Below are 15592 nucleotides of genomic sequence, written 5' to 3' on the forward strand. Positions count from 1 at the left end.
TAGTCATGGGGCAAGGCCATTTTCTTACGATCTGTAATTTAAATAAATGTGTGAAATATTATAATAAGCCTTTCAAGTAATTACAACTTAGGTAACATGAAAACTGAAATGATGATGAAACCAAAGGTGTTTTTTGCCTTTTTGATTGCAATGTGAATAATAAATTTTCCACTACTACTTATTGACTTGACTTTTATAAATATAACATCACAAATCCTTTTTTTTTATGTTTTCCGATGTAACTTCTACTTAGTTCTGCCGTCCCTGGAACAAAATGAATTAAAAGAAAAAAAATTTGACCCCACTTCACATTTCTTATATAATCATCATCCTTGCTACTGATACAAATGAAGCAAACATAGAACCACCCAAAAATCACCATGGCCACCACTGTAAACACCCCACTACTAAAGTTATTAATCTTGTTCATACTCACTTCCATTCCAATCCCATCACTCTCTTGTCCTGTATATCAGAAACAAGCACTTCTTCGCTTCAAATCCAGCCTCACCACCATCATTAATTCTACTTCTTTTCAACCCGTACAACTAAAATCATGGAATCCGATGTCAGATTGTTGCTCCTGGGAGCGTGTTAGTTGTGCCGCAACCAAAACTGTCACCGAGCTCCACCTCGATGGCTTAGTCGTTCCGCTTTATATTGATTCAGCTCTGGTATTTTCGGATATATTGGCTCTGCTTTTTCATATCAGGTCACTGAAAAAACTTGATATCTCTAACAATTACTTGCACGGAGAGATCCATGGAGATGGGTTTGCGAATCTCACAGAGCCGGTTCATCTTGACATGCAAGACAACTATTTCAACAGCCCCATTCCCCAATAACTTTTGTTGTTGACGGATTTATGTTACTTGGACATGAGCAACAATTCACTAGAGGGACAACTAGGACCCGAACTCGGGGTCTTTTCGAATTTATCTACACTGAGGTTGAGTGACAATTACTTCAAAGGTACAATTCCTGCTAAAATTTTTGAGCTTCAATCTCTACAAGTTCTTAATCTGAGTTATAATAATCTCGAGGGAGAACTTGGACCTGAACTCGGGTCTATTGGAAATTTGACTGCACTTCTGTTAAATGACAATTATTTTGAGGGTCGGATTCCTTCTTGAAGAAACACTAATCAACCCCGGGCAGATTACTGATAATCTAGGGGTTCAATAGATGTTTCCCACGAGGGTGAGGTCCGGCAAAGAAGGTTGTTCTTCAGGTGACCTGCAAAACAGACACCGTAAGCTCGTCACTGAGAAGGGGGGGGTTCCTCCTTTTGACCACCCTCCGGTGTGAGAATCAGACTAGATTGCTCTGAATATAAGTGTATATTAAGAGATTGCTAGAGAAGATAAGATGATAATACCGTTCCAAGGTGTTGGAGTATTTTATAGCCGAAGGTAGGTTTCCAAGCAGGTACAGCCAGTTGTATAATATTCCTGTTCCACCAACTGTGGGCTGCGTACGTGCCATGCTGGTTGGTGGATAGGCAGCGGCTGATAGTGACATGGCCGGCTGTGTACTATTCCTATTCCACCAACTGCAGGCTATGTACGTGCCACGACAAGGGTTGGTGAGTAGGCAGCGGCTAATAGTGACAAACAGTACTAGAGCATGCTTCTCCTCGTACTGTTGTCGGTGAGCTGTCACCCTGTGATTGGTTCATGGGCTGCTTTGGTCAGATCTTGTCTATTTTGCCCATACCTTGGCAGGTATAGTACAAAAGATCTTCCAGAAGCATACGGACTGGCTCATTTGGGCGGGAGTATTCCCGCCTTGCTCATTCCTTCAGGTGACACTGAATTATTGAGAGTTAGTGCCTTGTGCGTGTAGCCTTGCTATTAGTGCGGGTAGCCTTCCCTGATGGCTTGTATCCGCAGCTGCGGGAACAGGCGGGGGTACTTCACCATTGAGAGGCTTTCCCTGCGGGAACAGCTGGCGTACTGCGCCTAAGGTCTTCATCTCTGAGCATGGTGAGTCCTGCGGAACCAGTTGGTCCTTGCGCAGACGTCCCTCTTCAAGGTGAGTCTTGCGGGTCCAACTGGTCTCTGCTGGGACCTACCTCTTCACTTCTCAACTTTACGAACTCAAATCTTTACAGGCTCTTGATCTGAGTGATAATACTCTTGAGGGGGATATAAGCGTTGAAGTTGGTGAACTTCTAAGTCTTGAATCCCTTTTCTTGGGTGGCAATTTTCTTTAGGGGAAATATTCCTCAAGAGATTGGAAATTTAACCAAGTTAAGAGAAGTTTCCTTGGGAAATAATCATTTCTCTGGTGGAATCCCGTCTTCAATTGTAAACCTAAAGAAACTAGAAATACTGGAATTGACTAAAAATTATTTTTCAATGCAAATTCCAAACCCCATAGGGGAACTACCCAACATGATTGCGCTTGACCTTAGCGACAACCAGTTTACTGGACCGATACCACCATCAATGCAAAACATGAGTAAGTTACAGCTCCTTAGGCTCCATGACAACATGCTCAAAGGAGAAATTCCATCATGGTTATTTAAAATCACTACTCTAAAGAGATTGTTCATTGGTGGAAGCGGTTTGGTTTGGAACAACGAAGCTATAATTGTTCCAAGGTGTAATCTAGACATGATCTCTATACCTTCTTGTAATATCTAGGGTCAAATGCCTGATTGGCTTTCAACACAGAAAGATATGCATTGGCTTGATTTGAGGAAGAACAAATTGGTGGGAGCATTCCCGGATTTTCTCATGGATGGAAAACTTGAAATACTATATCTATCTGAAAACAATCTTGGCGGGTTAATCCCACCTCGTCTATTTGATAGCATGCATAGATTAATTCTTGATTTGTCTAACAATTTTACAGGAGAGTTGCTAGAAAATATAGGCAAAGCCAAAAGGATCAAGGTTCTTAGTCTTTGGGGAAATAACTTTTTTGGGGAAATTCCAATGTCAATCTCCAATATTGATAACCTAGGAAATTCTAGACTTGTCAAAAAACAGACTTTCCTGGTGTCAGCTTTCCCATTTGGGGGGATAAACTGTTTAGTCTAGATTTGTCCTACAATAATTTCTCTGGTAAGATGTCCTACAAGGAATCAAATTTCTTTATTTAGGCGGGAATAAGTTTTGTGGAAATATACCTTGGAATTTGTCTAAATTAGTCAAACTCAAACTTCTTGATCTTCATGGAAACAATATTACAGGATATTTACATGATACTCTCCCTCAAATCCCAACTCTTGAAGCTCTTATCCTAAGAAACTGTTCTCTTCAAGGATATATTCCTAGCAATATCTACAACCTGAGTTCTCTTCGAATTCTTGATCTCTCCCATAACAACCTAATTGGAAGTGTTCCAAACACTATAGCAAACCTTCCAAGAATGATTGAGCCTTTGCCCATTTCTTATGACAATTGGGTTACTGGGGATAATTTATTTCCGACGGACTTGACTGTGAATTGGAAGAATTATTTTCAAGGCCTAGCAATTCGTAACCTGAAAACCTACTCTTTGTTGGATTTGTCACACAACATGATCTCTGGTGAAATCCCGCCGTCATTGGGAAATCTCAAAGCGTTAAAACTACTCAACATTTCACATAACAAGATTTCAGGACACATTCCAGTGTCTTTTGGTGATTTACAGAACATAGAAAGTTTGGATTTGTCACACAATGAAATCTCAGGTTCAATTCCTGAATCACTAGTGAAGCTCAACCAACTTACAGTTCTAGACATGAGTAACAACATTCAAATGGATGCTATGAAAGGTTTTGAAAACAACACCGGTTTATGTGGTATTCAAATCCAAGTTATTTGTCCTCATTATACACGGCCGGTAGACGGAACAGATGACGAAGATGATAAACAATCATGGATTTTATGGGTGGGAACTTGGGCTGGCTTCCCGGTTGGGTTCTTCTCATCAATCTTGATCATGGGCAACTTTATGGATTTTCTTCGGCTATTCAAAATTTGGTGAATAAGTCTCTTTAGTGTTTGATTCTCTGGAAATTGTTCTCTAGAAGAATCATGATATTATTCCTACAATATAAGGTCTTTACTCTTGTAATCATACAATGTTACTTATCTTTCAAATTGGAAATAAATAATCCCTAATTTTTGTGTATTGGCCGATAATAATCCCAATTTTAAAAATCACTATAGCAGTCCCAACTTTCAACTATTTTTTGTCTAAATGGACCTTGTTAGAATAAACTTAACGCTGTTAAATTTTTCCCGAGTTTCAAACCGATATTTTAGGGCTTTTGATCGAAAGAACGATATGAGTCAACCGATGTAAACCTTATCTCGAAACGATTATCCAAGCGACAAAACAATGCTTCAATTCGGTTTTTGAATTTCCAATTAACAAAAATCAAGTCATTTGAATCACCATTTCGAGATAAGTTTTACATCATTCGAAGGTATCGTTCTTCCGATCAAAAGCCTTAAAACATCGGTTTGAAACTCGGGAAAAAACATAACAGTGTTAAGTGTTCTTTAACGGAGGTCCATTGAGACAAAAATAGTTAAAAGTTGGGACCACTGGTAGTGATTTTTAAAGTTAGGATTATTATCGGTTTAATATACAAAAGTTGAGATTATTTATTTCCAATTTGCCTATATTTCATAAAGTATATGTTAATTACTAGCAAAAAAATGTTAAATAATCAGAATTTAGAGTTGTTGAGCTTGGTTAACCTAAAACTTATGCAAAAACCTTTAATAAATTAATGTCAAATCATAACAAAAAGGGAGTGATTATCAACTAATTACCAGGTATGGTAATTAGTTGATAATCACTCCCATGGTAATTAGTTGATAATCACTCCCTTTTTGTTATGATTTGACATTAATTTATTAAAGGTTTTTGCATAAGTTTTAGGTTAACCAAGCTCAACAACTCTAAATTCTGATTATTTAACATTTTTTTGATATTTAACAATAAAACACTTAGTTTCTTAAATGAATGTAATTATAGTCTAAATTACGATTCTTAGGTTAAAAAATAAATAAAATATGCAAACACTTATAACAAATTATGGTCTAATTTGTTTATCATTCTATAAATGTGTAATAAAATTATGTGATTGTTAGGGGGTTTTAGTTATCTCATATAGTAGTGTTTGTAATAAAATCAAGCTTTTTACCTTGTTAATTTTTAAGCATAGAAAAATAGTTAACAACCCTAAATGAAAGTCACCAAATACTAATCAATAATCTAGAATTCTAGTTATCTGACAATGTAGAGACCAGTTTTGTAGTTTAGTCTTTTGTATTTACTTAGACCATAATAGTTGTATTTAGATAGTTTGTCAGTTTTTGTATAGTTGTATGTTTGGGCCCGATGCCTTTGTATTTTGATCCCATTGGGAAGTTAATAATGTGAATGGAATCATGGAAGTCTTCCAATATAAATAGTGAAGACTTGACTGTCACATCCGACCGAGGGCGGCAGAACATGCCGGGGCGTAACGTATTGATTAAACAGTAGCTCAAAAGACACTAATTAAAGTGACAATAATTATTTAATTCATTAACATCAAAACAACTACACAATTACAATAATTGAATCAAATACATATTTTAAATTTATGATAAATATCCTAAGGCAAAAATTAGTCTCTTCGATCTTGAACAACATCAACTACTTGAACATGTAGCATGTATGAAAATAAAGTTTGTCAACACGAATGTGGGTGAGAATACATAAGTTTGAGTTTTATATATATATGTAAATCACAATTCATATGTAAATGGTGAGCATTACAAAAATATATGAAAATGTAAACAACTAAATAGATTTGGACCCGTTCCTATTGATACAAAATCAATGTACTTGGGTAAATGTATGATCATACTAGATGAGAATGAGATACCAACCACCAAACATAAAATAAACATTTAAGCACATAGAGCATAGTCATAAAACATGAAATAATCACACATAAACATAAATTAAATTGTGTTTTGAATAGATGAGGAAATAAAAACATATGAAAAGTGAATAATGTATACATGCTACCCTCAAAATATAAAAGATGAAAAAAGGGGGTATGTAAACTCACATTGGCAAGTTAATTAACAAAGATGAGATGACGATAAAATTAAGATAAAAGCGGTTGAGTTCCTTAAGATACGTCGACAAAAATTTCTAGTTGTTAACGATAATATAAATTCATTATAACGAAATAATAGTAACTAGAAGACTTATGACGGATTTGGTGGGATTTAAGTAAAAGTTTATTATTATTTTAGTTTTCAATATGCGGATTATAATCGGATTGAAAATTTTTGGGCCTCTTAAGGTTTAGATCATTATTATAATCGTTATTTATTATTTAACATTACTACTACTGCTACTTATGTATGTGTTTATAAATATTATAAATAATCAAAGAATGTTAATTACATAACAACTATAGGAAACTATATATAGGGTAACTAAGAAATAAGGGTTCACAGCAAGAAAACATAAGTGCGGGGTTCGGTTTTAGAAGAAACTATTAATACCATTTTACATATGTACATAAATGAATTTGTGTGTGTACACTTATTAAATGAGAGAGAAAAAATATGAGTTATGAAACATGAGTCAAAATGAGGAAAAATACTATTCTCGGGGTTTAATTTCGTTAAAATAACGTTTATTTAGCCTTATATTATGATTTGAATAATTAAAATCAAAAGAAAAATAAAAATTTAAACAAAACCAAGCCAGGGGGTCAAACCCGCGCCCCAGGCCAATTCTCAGTCTTTAAGGAAACATGCGCTGGCCATTAGGCCAGCGCCTTAGTTTGATAAATCAGTGGAACTCAACATTTAAATACACTAACTTCAGTTTGTGATCTTCCCCAAATCAAAACATAAACTCTAATCGGTTAAATTGATAATTATTCGTTACGATTGATTTAGGGTTATTGATTTTTGGGCAAAAAGAACTTTAAGCATATTAATAATACCTTGTATGTTAACGAATTGAGGGAGTACGGCTAAAAAGAGTTGCGGTTCTTACTTGCGATCGAAACAGGTTGTGGATGGCCTTCTTAATCGCAATTATGTTAGGATTTTGGATCGCGATGATGTGGGGATTGTGTATGCAAGTTTAATTGAAACAATATCATGTATTTATAGTGTAATTGGGTCTACTAGGTCGTGGTTTGTTAAGGTTGATGATTGAGAATCAATTAGCTGTCACTCATTAATGTTTACTGTAATTAGAGTGTCGGTAGACATGTTTATTACTGCCAAATGATTTAGTATAATCAATTTCGCGATTTATGTCGTTAATTACGGATCAAGAAATTGGGGGGCGGGGGGTCTTATGGTGCCGACAGTGGTGTAAGGTTAGAGGGAAGATTTATTTATTTATTTATTTATTTTGGATTAAATTGCAATGTGGTCCTTGGTCTTTGGTTGTGGGTGCAAGAATGGGAAAGTGTTAGTTTAGGGGTGTAGTTTTGTATAAGTTTAATAGTTCTACTAATTCGATAAAAAATAACAAGATAAAATAAAAAAAATAATAAACGGGTTGAATTTTCCGGTCTAAAAATCGGCGATGTTACATTATTCACAACTTTTGGAAATTCCGTCTCAAAAGAAAACATAACATAAAGGAAGGAAACAAAAGTCAAGAGAAATCTCTCTCTCTCTCTCTCTCTCTTTAAAATAAAAATAACACAGATCTTCGAATGACCCTAATAATGCTACAAATGGAAAACATGAAAAGGACACTTATATATAGGAATGTACCAGTGGCGTATCCACCGTGCCCTTATCACATTGATATTTGTATCGTTACCCAAAATCACCCTAGGCTCTGCGCTACGACACACAACCGTATTCACTATAAGTTCCATGCGAGGATTTTGATAATTATGTGTGTACTCTTAATTATTAGATCGTCGCATGATGCATATAGTTCATCCCGTTATGTGGGTTTGAAAACAAGGTAAAAGAAAATTTTTTAAAACGAATTTAAATGGAATTATTTGATAGAGAAATGAAACTAAATAAATGAGTGAAATTTGATGATCACAAATAATTAGTAAACAACTTAGCAAATGTAACAAATGGTTGAAGTTAACTATCAAAAGTAATAATAACAAAATAAAATAAATAGATGGAGGAAACTGTAACATTCGTTATTTTTTCAAACCCGAAAACCCGACTTATTTTGAAGTTTCTGTTTTTGTTTATAAAGAATATATATAAATATATATTATTATATTCTCAAGTTTCGTTTCAATGTATTCATGTTCATCGTTAATCTCATATTTACTATAATTTACGGTTATTGTTCATTCATTTATTATTCAATTTATTCAATTAACGAACCCCCGTGATTTAAAGTTCTTATTTAATCGAGTTGAAACCTAAGCGGGTATTTTATGAAAAATACCCAGGATCTATAATTTCTTTATTTCATTTTAACTTATTTCAAGTTAACAATTTAATTTGTAATTTAAATTTAAACTTTGTTTTAATATAAATAGAAAGTACAAGGTTTAATTTGTAATTTATGTTTATTTTCTATTTTAAAAGAATCTGGAGTTTGTGTAAATAATAGTTATATTGGTTTTTAATAGTCTCAACTATTGCCTTTTGGTCACTGCTGGGTACCAACTAATGAATTGGCTATTGATGGTCCCAACTTTTAAAGTATTTGTTCCTAATGGTCCGCGTCTAACAGAATCCTAACGCCGTTAGTTTCAGGTCGTCAGAAAAACGTTTTTGGCCGGAAAATTCAAATTTGTTGCCAAAATATGAAGAATTTTATTAACATCTACAATCTTATGAAAGGTTAGGTTAGTTAAAGTCACACCATGTATGTGGCAATAGGTGACATTTTATTAAATCCTTTTAGTCAAAACGACTACAATCTTTTGAAATGGTGGGTTATACGTGACATTTACCAAATAAATTTTAGTCAAAACCACTACAACCTTTTGAAAGGGTGGGTTAGTTTAAAGTCTTAGAAAAATCAAAAGACGTCTATTCTCTACTACGAAATGAGTGGCCGCATTCTTATGTGGTCCGAAAGTCTAAAGGGTGCGCACTATGCTTGTTATTCAAAATTCAACTGATTCAAGGGTTTTTTTTTTCGAATCGTATAATTTTATAAAGAAACAAAAAAAAATACTAATTTTAAAAAATTAACAAAAAAATAAAACGAGGCCTAAACCTCTAGTTTTTTCTTTACAATGAATTGCCTAGCGATGAACATTAGGGTCAGCGTGTTTTTCCCTCTGGATGGGGTTAGACATGAGCAGTGTTATTTATCTTCTTTATACTCTTTCACCTTTGCATTTAGCCTTAGAACTCTCGCTTACCAACATCACGGTTACTTTACAGTCCGGATACTTTCGGATTGTATCAATTTAAGCGGAATACAATTGATTATAAGAACTCATGATCACTAGGAACAAGTTAATGAAAATTGAGAAATTAAGAAGGTGACTGAATACTTAAGTGTTCGAGACCAACATAAGTGCCTTGAGACCAAGCACATGATTCCAAGACGGACAAGTATATTTAATAATAACTAGGTAATAAACCGCCGCGTTGCGGCGACGCAAGACATGTGTTCGGTCGGTACTAGTTAGATTCGTAACGGTGACAAACCCAAAAGGATAAATTAGTAACGGCTAGAATAACATTGACATTTGAAAAGACTTATGATAAAAACATGTTTAAAACGTGTAGTCGGTTGGAAAAACCAGCATGGTGTGGAATAGAGCTAAGATAAAAAAAAACATGTTTAAAATGATGTGTAGTCGGTTGGTAAAACACGCACAGTGTGGCAGCTAGTTGTCACAAATTTCGATCAATATCGGTATGACATTTGAACTAAACAAAAAAAATTCGTCAACGCTAAAATGCAACAACTAACGCATTAAAAAAAATTTGTGCGCTACGACATTGAACCATCGCGAATGTGGCCAGTAGTGATGCTAACGGTACTAAATCGTAAATTTAGTAAGTTAACAGGACACATATTTTTTAAAAGAAATTAACATATATTTTTTTTTGTTGAAAAAAACGTACTATACACAAAATAAAAACAATAAAATAAATAAATAAAGCATTATTTATCTTCTAAAAGCAATATATATGGCAAAACACTAAGGAGCCAAAAAAAGATCACAAAGGAGGGACTGAGGGTTTCGAACCTATGCAATGCAGCGGTCAAAGTTTCAAGGATGCTTGTTGACCACAACAACAAATAACAACTGTCATTCCTTCCTAAGTAATCACTAAAATGGTTCTTCTAGAAATGGGCTTTTCTTTTGTGTTACCGACATTCTGATAATTATCCGGCACGTTGCGTTGGGCAGGTTAGTAAAACTCGGGTGACGATAAACCCAAACTTGTCGGTCCCGGGCATTGAGGCGGTAAGTCAACGCAAATTCGGTCGATTTCGGTTACGTGCGTATAATACCGGAACTAAAAACCAAAATAAAACAAAAACGTATAAAATTTGAGTTGAATCAATTGAGTGGTGGTAACACTCGGGCGTTGGAAAGATTCTACCTAAATTCAGTTGATTTCCGTCACATTGGTTATAGTACCGAAATTAAAACAAAATGCAGTGAGTCTACACAAATTCGTTCGGTTTCCGTTATGTTTGTCACGATACCGAAACTAAAAAAGCAAAATCCAAGGATCAATACGGTGCCGCCAAGTGGCCCAATCGGCACTTAGCGGCACCAAAGTTCCTAATTATTATATATAATAATATATAGAATAATGATAATAATAATAATAATAATAAAGTTTTAAAAGAGTAATTGGTAATATTAAATTATTTACTTGCTAGCTACACAATTACTATATATATAATTAAGAACTTTGTTTTCGCTAGTTGCTTATTGGGTCACTTGGTGGTACCATATTAGTCAGTGAATTTCGTTTTTTTTCTTTTTTAATTCGATCACCATAATAATCGTAATGAAAACCGACCAAACGTTAATTTAAGTTTTTTAGTTTTAGTACCATAAAGTACGTAATCAAAACCGACCGAATTCATGTCAAGTCACCGCCTCAATACTCGGGACCGAAAACACTTGGGTTTTACACCGCCCGGGTTTGCCAACCAAATAAGCATCATCTTAAATATTTTGTTTCTTATATTTTAATGTTTTTATATGTTAATTTGATAAATTAATTTTTGGGTTTTAACGCTCAAATTTTACCAATGGTGTCTATACCGTAACAAACGTAGCCAGTACTGACCGAATTCGTGTCGACTCATCGGTGTAATGGTTGGGTTTAACCAACATCGGGTTTCAACGCTGGAGTTTTACCAACTGTCCACTTCGATTAAAATATCTAGTTAAATAAATAAATATGATGTTCCATGGTCGTGGTGCTTACATGGCCAAGCCTTAGTGTGAAACTTTGACTATATTTCATTACCCAATAATTTAGTATATATAATAAACTATTTCAATCCAAAGGATCTCACAAGCTACAATTAGAGACGGACTTAAGGTTAAAGGAAAGGTGCCCCCCTTAAAAATTTCCGTTTAGTGTCATCAGTGGCGAAGTTTGGACTAAAATTTTGGGGGGGCCGAACTCAAAATGTATACAAAAATTCACAAATCATGGGGGCCGGACTCAAATTTTCGGCTGAAAACGCCTAAATTTACACTACGCATAAAAAAATTCGGGCGAAAACGGGTAAATTTACACTGCTACGCGAAAAAACTGGGAACCAGGGGGGCCGGGGCCCCCGGCCCTAACTAAGCTTCGCCGAATGAGTATTATACATATGCGAAAATCTGGATTTAAACTTTTGAAACTAGTGTTTATTGTAAATAAACAAACTTATTGGAAAAAAAATATTTTCTGTTAACTACTATCTGATTTATTTATTTTTTAAATTTGTTAGTTATTATGAATTGCAAACTCCATCTACCATTTTAAACTATCAAATTAAATTAGATACAAAATTGTATAAAAGGTTCTAAAGTTTTTTACTTTTCAATTTATTCATTTATCGAATATCGAATTTTTTATTTGACTTTTATTGTATTACTTAATTTTATCATTTTATTTGATTTGAAATCTTAGTTTATATTATATATTATGACTTCATATACCTATTTTGCATTGGTAAAGACTTATTATTATATTGTGATTCTAAAAATAGTATACACTATGATAATTCGGTTAAAATTTTTTTAATTTCGTCACTGATTATACATTTGTAATGATGTTTGACGTGCTTTTGTTAATAAATTTAGTATGATTATATTTTTTAATATAACCTGACCCAAACCATACCAAAAAAAATTAGTATATAGCGATAACGAAATGACCGTTAAAATATTTCTGACCCCCATTAAAAAAATTTCAGGGTCCGCCAGTAGCAACAAATTATGTTAAAATCTATAGAGACATTAAAAATTGTAGGAAGTTGGTATGAGGTTAATTTCTCGATTTGAATGCGTACAAAATAAATATTGTTGAGTGTTCGATTACTTCAAGTCTCGACCTTATGCTCTTAGGTAGAGGTGTTCAAAAAAACCGGTTACGGAACCGGTTTGGGCGGTTAACCGGAAAACCGGTTTTTTAAAAACCGGTTTTTTTAAAAACCGGTTTGACCGGTTTACGTAACCGGTTTACGTATCGGTTATACTTTTTGGAGCCAAAACCGGTTTTATAACCGGTTATAAAAAAAACCGGTTTTTTGTAATAACCGGTTAATAAAAAACCGGTTAACCGGTCTTTAAAATAACCGGTTTATAGCCGTTATAAAAAAACCGGTTAACCGGTTTTTTAATAACCGGTTAACCGGTTAAACCGGTTTTCGAACGTTACCAAACGGCTTTATAGCCGTTTTTTTTTTTTTTGCCCGTTTTTTTTAGCCGTTTTTTTTGGTTTTTTTACCCCCACAAACATCTATATATAGTTTAGGTTGGGTATTGGTTAGATCACACTTGATTATACAACTCCAAAAGCTCTAAACGTTTATTTCATACGCGATTATAACTCCAAACGCTCTTCTTTCGTAGTCGTTTATTTCATACTCGTGTATACCACTCTTAATTCGTAGTCGATTATCATGGCCTCCCAAAGTGCTGCTTCATCGGTCAACATGGGTGCCTCGAACACGGGAGAAACCGTCGTTCGGGTCATCCCCACGAAACGAAACCAAGATATTTGGCAACATTTCGACCTATGCGAAATGTCTAACGGAACCCAAAAAGCTAGATGCAAACATTGTTTGAAGTTTTATAACAAAGAAGCAAACTCCAGTTTAAGAGCTCATGTAGAAAGGCCCTCTTGCAAGGTCTTGAAGGACGAATCCGGAAGTAGTTCGCAGCCGGAGATGACGAATCAAGGAACGGTGTTTACGTACGACCTTGAAGCGGTACGTCAACAGTTTGGCAACTTTGTGATTCAACAATCACTTCCTTTCAACCACTTCGACAACCCTCAATTCACGGAGATGATGCAAAAGTATGTTCAACCACGCTACCAACACGTAAGTCGTTCGACCCTTAGAAGAGATATGCTTAAAGCATGGAAAAACGCTAAATCCGAACTAATTTCATACTTTTCAAACTTACAAACTGGTGTGAACTTAACAACGGATGTGTGGTCGGTACCTAATGGTTCGCCCGACTCATACATTTGTGTGACGGCTCATTGGGTTGACCCCCGGTCGTGGCAAATGATGAAACGAACCGTTGCGTTTCAATTGTTTGATTACCCGCACACGGGTAGAAATATTTTTAAACTCTTGGATAAAGTCATTCGACAATACAAGATTGAAGATAAAATCTTTTCAATATCGTTTGATAACGCGTCCAACAATACGGCCGCGGTTGGCCATTTAAAATTAAAGTATAAACCTATTTGTGATGGAGCGTTTTTTCATAGCCGATGCATTGCACATATTATCAACTTGGCCGTGCAAGATGGGTTAAACGTGATCGAAACGCAAAGAAACAATTTTAAAAGAATGTTACGAGATGTTTTTAGCAACAATAAAACATTTTCAAGATACAAAAAATTTTGTGATGAAGCTAATTGTCAATGGTTGGGGCCCAATTGGGATTGTCCAACAAGATGGAACTCGACTTGTGATATGTTTGAGAAAGCCATCCAACAAAAAGAATCACTAGTTGCGTTTCATCAAATAATGTCAAGTAGGGGTAAATGTGCACCGTACGATCCTAGAAACTGGTTATTGATTGAGATCGTTACGGAGGTTCTTCAAATTTTTAAATCTTGCACAACTAGTTTATCCGGGGTTTACTATCCAACAAGCCCCATTGCTTTACCAAAAATTGCTGTCATGTGCACAAAGTTGACTGAAATTCATTGTAGGGGTGCACCTTATTTTGATATGGGTGCAAAAATGAAAGAAAAATTTATAAAATATTTTCAACAACTACCCGCTGTTTTGACCTGTGCGGCTGCGTTAAACCCTTGCATCAATGTTGGTGGTGTTGAAGCTTTAATAGAAAAAATTTGTGATGAGCTAGGGTTAAACGACGATCAAAACCCCTATTATAGCCAAACTTTAAAGAATGATTTCAACACCACATTGGCAAACATGTATGATGTTTACCTTACAAAACACGGGTCGTCTTCCCAAATTCATGACTCGTTAAGAGCTGTTGCCCAATCCCAATCCCAAACCGACCTTGAAATGGGGATGTACTACATGATTTGGGAAGACGCCGGTAAACGTCAAAGGGTAAACACCCCAAGCAGTGAACTTGGAAGGTATGGTGGTACCAACTTTGTGAAACACATGACTCCGGATGAATTTAGAAGTCTTGATTTGCTGGCTTGGTGGAGAGGTAAGGAGGATGAGTTTCCGATCCTCGCCGCCATGGCCAAAGATTTACTAACGGTCCAAGCTTCCACGGTAGCTTCGGAGTCTGCTTTTTCTGTTTCTGGCAGGGTTATATCGATTAGGAGGACTCGACTCACTCCAGCAGCTGTAGAGATGTCGATTTGCTACAAGGATTACTTGGACTCTTTAGACAGGGCACAACATCAACGCTCACTCGAGGGGGAAATGGACTATGAGGCGGCCTTGTATGAAGACGAGGTCAATCAAGGACACATTCAACCAATGACCGATGAAGAAGCCGCGTACGACGATTACCTAAGGAATAGCTCGGGATCGGGTAGCGAAGAAAATGAGTAACAAACATCAACTTGTTAATGTAATCGTGTCTAAGCATTCTTTAATGTTTGTATTTTTGAGTTACGAATATGCGATAACGATTTAATGTTTGTATTTTTAATGTAAAAGCTATAAATGAAAGTTATGTGTTTTTAATCTTCCAAGCAAAGAATGCTAACAACGAAACCCTAAACCCTAAACCCTAAAAAAAAAAAAAAAAAAAAAAAAAAAAAAAAAAAACGGTTAACCGGTTAGACCGGTTATTAAAAACCGGTTATAAAAAACCGGTTTAATAACCGGTTCTAACCGGTTTTTAAACCGGTCCAAACCGGTTTGGCCGGTTTGAGTTTTCAGCAATAAAAACCGGTTAATAACCGGTCCGGTTATTAACCGAACCGGTTTTTTTCTGGATAAAAAAAACCGGTCCGGTTAATAACCGAAC

General features: G+C 35.3%; 1 pseudogene; it reads left to right on the plus strand.

The window, feature by feature from the left end:
- The first annotated feature begins 380 nt into the window (after window positions 1–380).
- LOC143565218 (uncharacterized) lies at window positions 381–3990 on the plus strand (annotated as a pseudogene).
- Window positions 3991–15592: the final 11602 nt, after the last annotated feature.

Source organism: Bidens hawaiensis, unplaced genomic scaffold, assembly GCF_021521415.1.
Source record: "Bidens hawaiensis isolate Kalapana, Puna unplaced genomic scaffold, B.hawaiensis_p1.1 tig00022310_1, whole genome shotgun sequence".
NCBI lineage: Eukaryota > Viridiplantae > Streptophyta > Magnoliopsida > Asterales > Asteraceae > Bidens > Bidens hawaiensis.